The sequence below is a fragment of the Chiloscyllium punctatum genome, chromosome 50 (genome assembly GCF_047496795.1).
Source record: "Chiloscyllium punctatum isolate Juve2018m chromosome 50, sChiPun1.3, whole genome shotgun sequence".
NCBI lineage: Eukaryota > Metazoa > Chordata > Chondrichthyes > Orectolobiformes > Hemiscylliidae > Chiloscyllium > Chiloscyllium punctatum.
The window spans coordinates 46,099,990-46,109,970 of NC_092788.1; positions in this window are offsets into that span (position 1 = coordinate 46,099,990).

Consider the following 9,981-nt stretch of genomic DNA (forward strand, 5'->3'; position numbering starts at 1 on the left):
AGTCCAACGACTCATTTGATTAAGATCCTTTTGAAACTGAGGTAATCTTCCCCACTGTCTACAATTCTGGTGTCGCCTGCAAACCTACAAAGCATGCTGATGTTAATTCTACTGTTTTCTCATATAGATCAATAATTCCTATTTACTTGGAGTTGCCGTGATTTAGCAGTGTGCAAATCATACAAAGTTAATCATGCAATTAACCATGAGGAAAAAAAACGCAAACTGCATGGAGATATTAAACAATTGGAAATAAAAATGGTGAAAGCAATTCATTCCAGGGACGTGGGTGATAGTGAAGCAAAATTAAATTTCAAACCAGCTGCCCCCACTCCAGTTGTGGCACTCAGCTGTCTCAGCAAGATACACTGTCGATTGCTGTTATTATAAACGGGAACAGATTTTCCCTTCTGCCCCGTCTTTGACCAGAAGCACTCCCAACCTCGGAATTGCTTGCGCCTCGAAACCATCATAGAAACACCGTGCATTCTCAAGTTGCGTCACTTGAGCCATCGAGAATCTTTGCGAACTCATTCCCATCTTGATTTCAAGTTGGTTATTTGCGACTGCGCCACTCAGTTCCTCTGATTCTGGGGCTGGGAAATGAGCCCATGTGGCAGCAGGGGTTACTGCCTTGTGTGGGGAAACTCGTGAAGTAAACGATGTTAAACTGCATTGCTATGGAAGTATACATTTCAACAAAAGCTTGGTAAGAACAATGACTGCAGATGCTGGAAACCAGATTCTGGATTAGTGGTGCTGGAAGAACACAGCAGTTCAGGCAGCATCCGAGGAGCAGTAAAATCGACGTTTCGTGCAAAAGCTCTTCATCAAGAATACAGGCACAGGCAGAAAGTCTGAAGGGTGGAGAGAAAAGTGAGAGGAGGGTGGGGTGGGGAGAAAGTAGCATAGCGTACAATAGTTAAGTGGTGGAAGGGATAAAGGTGATAGGTCGGGGGGGAGGGTGGAATGGATAGGTGGAATAGAAGGTAGGCAGGTAGGACAAGTCAGGACAAGTCATGGGGACAGTGCTGTGCTGGAAGTTTGGAAATGGAGTGAGGAGGGGGAAGGGGAAATGAGGAAACTGTTGATGTCCACATTGATGCCCTGGGGTTGAAGTGTTCCGAAGCAGAAGATGAGGCGTTCTTCCTCCAGGTGTCTGGTGGTGAGGGAGCGGCGGTGAAGGAGGCTCAGGACCTCCATGTCTTCGGCCGAGTGGGAGGGAGAGTTGAAAGTTTGGGCCACAGGGCTGTGTTGTTGATTGGTGCGGGCATCCCAGAGATGTTCCCTAAAGCGCTCTGCTCGGAGACGCCCAGTCTCCCCAATGTACAGGAGACTGCACTGGGAGCAAGGGATACAATTAATGATATTGGTGGATGTGCAGGTAACAAAAGCTGCACTGTCCCCGGAGACTTTGATGTTTTGGAGAAATCTATTTAACTCAGCCCTCAACACATTAATGATGGAATCAACACAGCCACTGGGGGAACTGATATTAAACGGTCAGCCCATTCTGAGTTCCCACATATTTGCCACTGATCGCTCAGCACTGATATTGTGCATTTGATGCTCTGCCTAACATTCCTTATGATACTGTACTTATTGTATGAGTTTACTGTGTTTGTCTGTGTAATGCCGTGATCGTATAGTGGTTTGTACTCTGCGTTGTGTCCGCAGCTACCTTGGTTCGAATCCGAGTCACGGCAGTAATTGCTCTATGTATCCCAGTCTTTTGTGAAACACAAAGGAATCAGTTGTTTTAAAGTTTTGATTTTCTACAAGGTGATTTTATTTTCCTTCAAGCTCTGCTCGCTCACATCTCTGTGTTTCATATGTCAGAATCCAAATCCACCAGTTCTCAGAGATTTCTTCCCTCCTATGATCACTAACTGAACTTTCCATCCCATACCCCCATTTCATTAATTTGGAGATGTCGGTGTTGGACTATGGAGTACAAAATTAAAAATGACCCAACACCAGGTTATGGTCTTACAGGTTTAATTGAAGCACTAGCTTTCGGAGCGCTGCTCTTTCATCGTGTGTTTGTGGAGTCATTTCCTATTTCACTAAGGCATTGCAGAACCTAATACAGACTCTCACATTGGTATCGATCAATCTGTGTGGCTGGGGTCACTGTTGCTGGGTGAACGTGTCCCAACCCCACCATCGGGATCTGCAGACCATTTGATACATTTGGTTACCACTGTTGTGAGATCAATACTCATGTAGCACCTTTTACTGATATGGACCAGAGATTAATTTGGGGGATCAAGCTCAGGAAAATGGCACAGAACAGTATTGGGGAAAAGCGACTGAATTGGATAAGATCAGTTTCACTGTTTTTCTGCAATGGCCGAGCGCTATTACCAATGAATACTGAACTGTTAATTCCGACACCAGGGACCTGGGTTTAACTCCGACCATGCTAGGTGGTAGAATTGGGATTCAATAAATATCTGGAATTACGAATATAATAACTCCTATATATCCATGTTCAATTGTTGAAAAAACAAAACCATCTGACGTCATTTAAGGAATGAAACTGTCATTCTTACCTGTTCGGGGCTCCCTGTGACTCCAGACTCAGTACAAGATAGTTGAGTTTCAACTGCCCACTGTGCACTTAGGGAGAGCAATCAATACTGCCGAGCCATCGACGCCCTCATACTGTAACAGAATAGAAAAATAGGTTCGTTCGGCCTCAGCTAGATTACTGTGTGCAGTTCTGCAATTCAGAGTACTGCATGGATGTGATCGCACTGGGACCGTTGCAGTAGAGATTCACTGGGATATTGTCTGGGCTGAAGAGTTTCAGTTGTGAGGAGAGATTGGACAAACTGGGATTGTTTGTCGCCGAGCAGAGGAGATTGGAGAAGACATGACTGAGATGGACTAAATACTGAGGGATACGGATAGGATAGACTGAAAGAAGCTTTTGTTATTGTTGGGGGAATCGAACACTGGGGCCAAGAGATTACGGGAAAAGGCAGAAAGGTTTGAGTAGATTTGCGGAAAGGGTCAGAGAGGCGGAAATCATTCTAACCTTAAAAAAAGTTGAGATGTTAAATTGCGATGCCAAAACATGTAAGATTATGGGCTAAACAATGGAAAACTTGATTCAGGTCGTTTAGGAGTTGTGTTGGTCAAGTGCGGCCACAACAGGCTGAAAGGTTTCCTTCGATGTTATTGTCCTCCACAGTATCGTGGTTAGTGTCCCCGCCTGTCACGGGGCTCAATTCTCCGCTGGGGGCATCGTAAATGTTTTAAACCTGTCGTTCTGTTCCCCAGTGAAGGTTATTCATGCTTGGCCTTCCATTCCCGATGGTACATGTCACAGGAAGGACAGTGCTGTCTGAATCAGCTGGGGAAGGACTGCAGCTCCTGGGAAGAGAGAGTGTCAGTGAAAGTGCAAACACGTAACTTCTGTAAACTGCACATTGTGTTTGTGTTGCAATGAAAACCATTATATAGAGTTGTTCCTGACTGATGTGTTTACTTAAAGCAGGAATCTGAGGAAGAAAACAGAGTAAATCCATTCAGATCTGAGTGCAGAAACATTTCCAGCAGAACTACTGCCGTTGTACAACGTAGAACCGCGTTTGGATGCATTGAATTCGGGTTGGTGGGCGCATCTTGCTTTCACTATGCGGAGTTACCAGTGTGTAAAGCCATTGCACATGATACAGATCGTGTTCGATGTGATGGTACATTTGCTCAGTGGTTCGAACTGCTATTAAGTCTGTAGGCTAGGTGGATTGGCCATGTTAAACTGTTCTGATCTGTCCAGAGAGTGAATTCAGTAAATTAAGTGAATTAGCCATGGGTAACGCAGTGATAAGTTCAGCAGTCACACGATGCCAGGTTTTATTCCAACAGGTTTATTATAAATCACAAGCCAGAGGCCTGGGGGGACAGAGACGGGAGCTCGGTCTGGTTGAGATGCTGATCAGAGTCTCCCAACAAACTCGATTGGCTGAACTATACTTTCTGCATTGTCGGGGGAATCTGTGATTCTATCAGAGAGGACACTGCCAGCATTTACTGGGCCGCTAAGGCATTAGAGACGATGCTGATGGCGTTTAGTGGGGATGGAATTTTATTTATTCGTGTTTTGGAAAATTTCACACTGAACCAAGGAAAACCGAATGGAAGTTTTCCAGAGTATTTGGGGTTTGGAGAGAGTAAATATGTGGCAACTTCACTCTTTCAAGTTCGTATATTTCTGAACGTCAGGCTTTCAAAACCATGGATGCAGGACAAATAAATGATGGGAGCAGAATTTCTGTCACTCATAGAATCCGTTTCCAAAATATTTGGAAAGGCACATTTAGAGACACACAAACAGCGAGTTTCACCAGGAGAGAGACAGCCTGTGGCCAGGTAAACGTGCAAAGGAGGGTGTGAGGGTAGAAGGTGCGAGGAAACAATGTCTAATTTTGATGACTTCAGATGCAAATGAATATCGGAAACGAATGCAGCTGAAAAAAAGCTCAGAGGTTTGAAAGGTTTATCTTAATATTCCACATGAAGCATTATAAATGGAACTGAGCAGATTTGGTATATTGACAAGGAAAGCTATTCCATGATGAATAGGAAGTGACCCGTCTCTTGGATATCGAATTCCTGCGTTAATCCCTTGCCTGAAAGATGGGAGGACGATCGCCACGATGTTGGGTTCATTTGACACCCATTGAAATCTGCCAAAGTAACTGAGCATCAAAACTGGCATCTTGTTTTGTAGTTTAACCTTCTGTTTTTCTCATCAGTATTTTCATTAAGCTGAAATAAATTCGGAGCAAAATTGAACACAACATTGAGCGTTCCAATCATATAAATCTAATTCACTTCCGATCATTGGAATGAACAGAGGGATGTTGCAGCAAAATTAAGAAAATGAAACGAACAAAACTTCACTTCCGGGAATTTTACCTAGTTCAGGTTCAGCCATATGAGAAAGACCATCGAGCTAAAACATCACCTTCACTTCTATCTCCGTATATACTTCTTCACGTGAGAGAGAAACTGTCTGAAGAAATTATGCGTCAAGACAAAATGTGCGTGTGAATTTAACGGGAATTCCATGCTTGCTGGGTCATTCTGAGACAGTTCCGACTCGAAATAAATCAAGGACAAAGTATTCCTTCCAAGGACGAGGTCAATCCCTTGGATTTTGCTGGTATTATTATTCCGCTGAAAGCAGAAACATAATGGCTTGAATTCGATTCCTGTCAGGGAATTTCTCATCCCCGAGGTGCACCAAATGTGGTGTTGACGGGGTCACATGTGAGCCCCTTTGCAATGGGCTGAAGTGTCCCAGGGATTCAGGCGACGGGTTGCTCTTCCATTGCGCATGTGTGGATTTGAATCCTCCTCTCACTGTTACTTCTATGAAACGCAGCTGTGGTTTCCCTTTGTGTCTCGCATCTTTAGGATACGTTCGATGGAGAATCTTGCTCTTGCCCTTCATCACAGCGGAGATTTGTGATAAATCGATACCTCATCAAAGTCGAAGTAAAGCAATTTGATTCTGTTGTAAGTTACATTAGGATAATGAAAAGGAGTACAAACGTTTCTTTTCGCTTTTCATTCCATCTTGACTTTCTATGACTTTACATCGAATGAAAGTGAAACAATAAGGAGAGATTGAGTGCAATAGTTTATCCAGTGGGATTGTGAATTTTAATGTCTTTCCACACAAAATTCTGATCAGCATTTTACATAGTCAATTGAATTGGAACCGCAGAAAACGTTTCCAATGAAACGAATCTTTCATTCTTTCACAACGTTTTGCTGTGTGAATCATACCACGATCCATCATCCAACGTGATCACCAAGTTGGCAACAATATTAGATCAACCAATTTCCTTTAGCAATGACAGCGTCTGCTCATACCCATCTGCGGTGTGCCCAGTGCCATTTGTTATATCCAGGCCACAGCACATTTCTTGTTCATGAACTTATGAGCTTAGTTCCAGATCTGTCTGATCAGTTTGAGAAACCTTTTCTATCGCTTCATCCCATTCTTTCAGAATTCTAAAGGTATCAATAAAATAAGGCGTTAGACCAAATGATGAAGGGTTGGAAGTCGGCCATTCAGCCCATCGAGTCTGCTCCACCATTCAACGAACTCATGGCTGATCTGATAATCCTCAACTCCATTCTCCAGCATTGCCTCGACCAAGCTTTTTCTGGTTAAATATCTGTCTGGCACAGTTTGAAAATACACAACAACTCAGCCTCAACAACAATTTTGGCAAGGAGTTCAACCGATCCACTGGCCCCTGTGCAAAGAAATTACTCCTCATTTCTGAATTAAATCGGCAATATCTAATTCTGAGTTCATGTCCTCTGGTGCTCTCCTCATACCAGAGGATGAACCACCTGCCTGTAACTACCCTGTCAAGATCCCATAAATATTGAGCGCTTAGAAATGTTGTTATGTGATTATAGAGCTCCCCTCCGTCTCCTTTGTTACAAGCAGAATAATCCCAGACAAAACAATCATTCCACGAAGCTCCATTTTCTCCAGTGTTGACAACATGTTCATTAATCTCTGCTGTCCCCTGTAGCATCCTTACATATTATTACAGTAGGTGGAGACATTTATGTGAAGAAACGGTTGAAATTTCAAGCACTCTCGGGAATTGGATCTTGAAATCAGACAGCGACTGGAATCAGATTGGTCCACACAAGGACGAAATAGTGTAATGATCATTCACACAAATGAGAAACTAATCATATCTTATTGACATTCAATAACTTTACTGTAAACAAATTACCCCGTTTAATTGTCCACAGAGCTATTATTTCGGGGAAAAAACTTATAGAAACTGGCTACATAAACACTTTGACAACGATAACATGTTCTTGATACTTTTTTTGATTATAAACTCAACTCATTGTTCTGGTAATCATACATCGTTTGTAAGGCACAAATGAGACGTGGAATTTCACTCTCTCCATTTGCCGAGATGGATGTAACTTCAATAACATTTAAGGAACTGGACACCGTCCTCGACAATGCAGTCACTTGAGTGTACCCTCTTCAGCACCTGCAATATTCATTCCCTTCACCGCTAAGGCACAATTGCAGCAGAGTGCACCAACTCCCAGATCCACTGGAGTAAGTCATTCGGGCATTTTTGACAACCTTCAAAGCTCAACAGCTGTACTGACTATAAGGACAAGGTTGGAAGATGCAACGAAACGCCACCATTTTCAAGTTCCCCTCCAAAGCCCATAGCACCCTAACTTGGAAAGGAATCAGTGAGAAACTCATTGGTGAAACGGCCTTGATGGGCAAAGTTGCATACTTCAGCCTTCCATCTTATATCTTACACTTTTTAGAAAAATGTTGATTTATGCCGTGACCATACTTGTGCTCAGTCCTTTAGCGGTTCCCTCAACTGGTGGTTGCTAAAGTTCTGCTATCATCCACAGCCTGTGGTCAACAATAGAAAATATCTCAAAATCCTCTCAATCAACTGACTCCCCGAAGGATTATAGTTGTGTTGGAGAAGCACAGCAGGTCCGGCAGCATCTGAGCAGCAGGAAAAATGGACGTTTCAGCCAAAAGCCCTTCATCAGGAATGAGACTGGGAGCACATGTGATGGAGAGATAAATGGGAAGGGGGTGGGGCTGGGGAGAAGGTAGCGGAGAGTGCTGTAAGTGGATGCAGGCGGGGGGTAAACATGATATGTCAGAGAAGTAGCGATTGGTTAGGTGGGAATGAAGATGCACAGGTGGGACAAGTCAGGCGGATGGTGTTGAGCTGGAAGGAGGGAACTGGGGTAAGGTAGGGGGAGGGAAAATGAGGCAACGGGTGAAGGCCAAATTGATGCCATGCGGTTGAAAGGTCCCGAGGCAGATGATGAGGCTTTCTTCCTCTATGCATCGGGTCATGTGGCAGTGGCGATTCAGGAGGCCCAGGACCTTCATGTCCTCGGGAGAATGGGAGGAGGAGTTGAAATGTTTGGCCATGGGGCACTGGGGTTTATTCTTGCGGGTATCCTGGAGATATTCTCTGAAGTATTGTATGAGAACACATCTCCTCTCTCCAACTGAGAGGAGACCGCATCAGGCGGAACGTATACAAGAAATGGCATGTGTGGAAGTGTAGGAGAAACTTTGATGGACGTGGAAGCCTCCATGAAAGCCTTGGATAGAGGTGAGGATGGAGATGTGGGTGCAGGTTTTGCAATTCCTGCAGTGACAGGGAAATTTATATTTCCCTCCCTACCCCTATCCTCTTTTCACAAAGACTCTTTCCTCCACGACTACCTAGTCAAGTCCACGCCCTCCAAACCCCCCCGCCCCCCTCTCGGAACCTTCCCCTGCCACCACAGGAAATGCAAAACCTGCACCCTCATCTTCCCTCTCACATCCTTCCAAGGCCTAATGAGCCTTCCAAATCCATCAAATGTCCGTGTGCACTTCCACACATGTCATTTATTGCATCTGTTGCTCGCGATGCTGTCTCCTCTACTTTGGTGCCAACAGACACATTCTCGAAGAGCGCTTCAGAGAACATTTCCAGGGAACCCGCAACATTCAACTCCAACGCCCCATGACCAAACACATCAATTACCACGTCCCCCGACTCTCCCAAATAACACGCAGTTCCTGGGTCTCCTCCACCGCCATTCCCTCACCACCAGACGCAAGATCTATCACCTCGGGACCCTCAACCCCAGGGCATCAACGTGGTCTTCACCAGTTTCCTCATCTCTCCACGGCCACCTTATCCCAGTTCCAACTTTCTAACTTGCCACCATCCTACTGACCTGTCCCACTTGTCTATCTTCCTTTCCACCTATCCGCTCCGCCCTCTTCTCCGACCTATCACATTTAACCCCATCTCTATCCTCCTCTTGCAATCTCAGCTAAATTCTTCCCAGACGCAGTCCTCCCGTTTATCGCTCCACCCACGAGGCTCCCAACTTTTTTCCTGATGAAGGGCGTTTCCCGAAACGTTAGTTTTTTTCTGCAACTCGGATGCTGCCTGACCTGCTGTGCTTCTTCAGCACCAGTCTAATCTTGATTCTGATTTCCAGCACATGCAGTACGCACTTCCGTCCATTTGATTCGCCTGTCTATTGATCTTGAATAGGCCGTTGCTTAAGTTCCAGCATCGTTTCCCTGCTCTTATATTCTCACCTGCGGTCAAGAACAGAAAGTATCTCCAACCCCTCGAGACCACTTGATCCCTTGTCCAATCACCTTCAAACATTCGTGAATGTCTGCTCCAATTTCTCTTTTATTACTTTAAACCAATCAGTATTCACATTTTTATCACGGATTCTCCCCAAATTCATTATCACCCACTTCACTGGATTGAATTCCTTTCAGCACATTTTCTTGCCAATTGTTTCCAATCTCCCTGCAGTCTATGGCTTTCTTCCTCATGGTTAACGACATGAATAATTGTTACCTGATTTGCAAACTGCTAAATGATGGCCACGACAAATAATTAAAAATCGTTGACCTGTATGCGAAAACAATAGAACTCATCGAAGCCATGGTTCATAAGCTGGCAAAGGACAGCAGAATTGGAAACTCTAAAGAAGGTGATCTAAGGTTCCAGAAGGATCTTAATCCATTGCGTCTTTGGGCTGAAAAATGTCACATGAAGGTCAATCTGGATAAATGGAAGGTATTGCATTATGCTACATCAAATTTTAGTAGGGCTGAAACAATTCGTGATCGGGCATTGCATCGTGTTGTGGAACATGGAGGCCAGGAATGCAAGTAAATAATTCATTTTAATTTGCTTCATATCTGGACAGAATGGTTAAAATAAATGTCGTCTTGCCTTCGTTGCTCAGTCCTTTGAGCGAAGGAGTTTATACGTTATGTTGAAGTTGAATAGGACAGATGCGTCTCCTGGAAAACTGTGTCCAGTTCTTGTCGCCCAGTAATAGCACGGAAATTATTCAGCTGGAGTAGGTTTAGAACAGGTATACCAGCGGATGGCTCGTGGG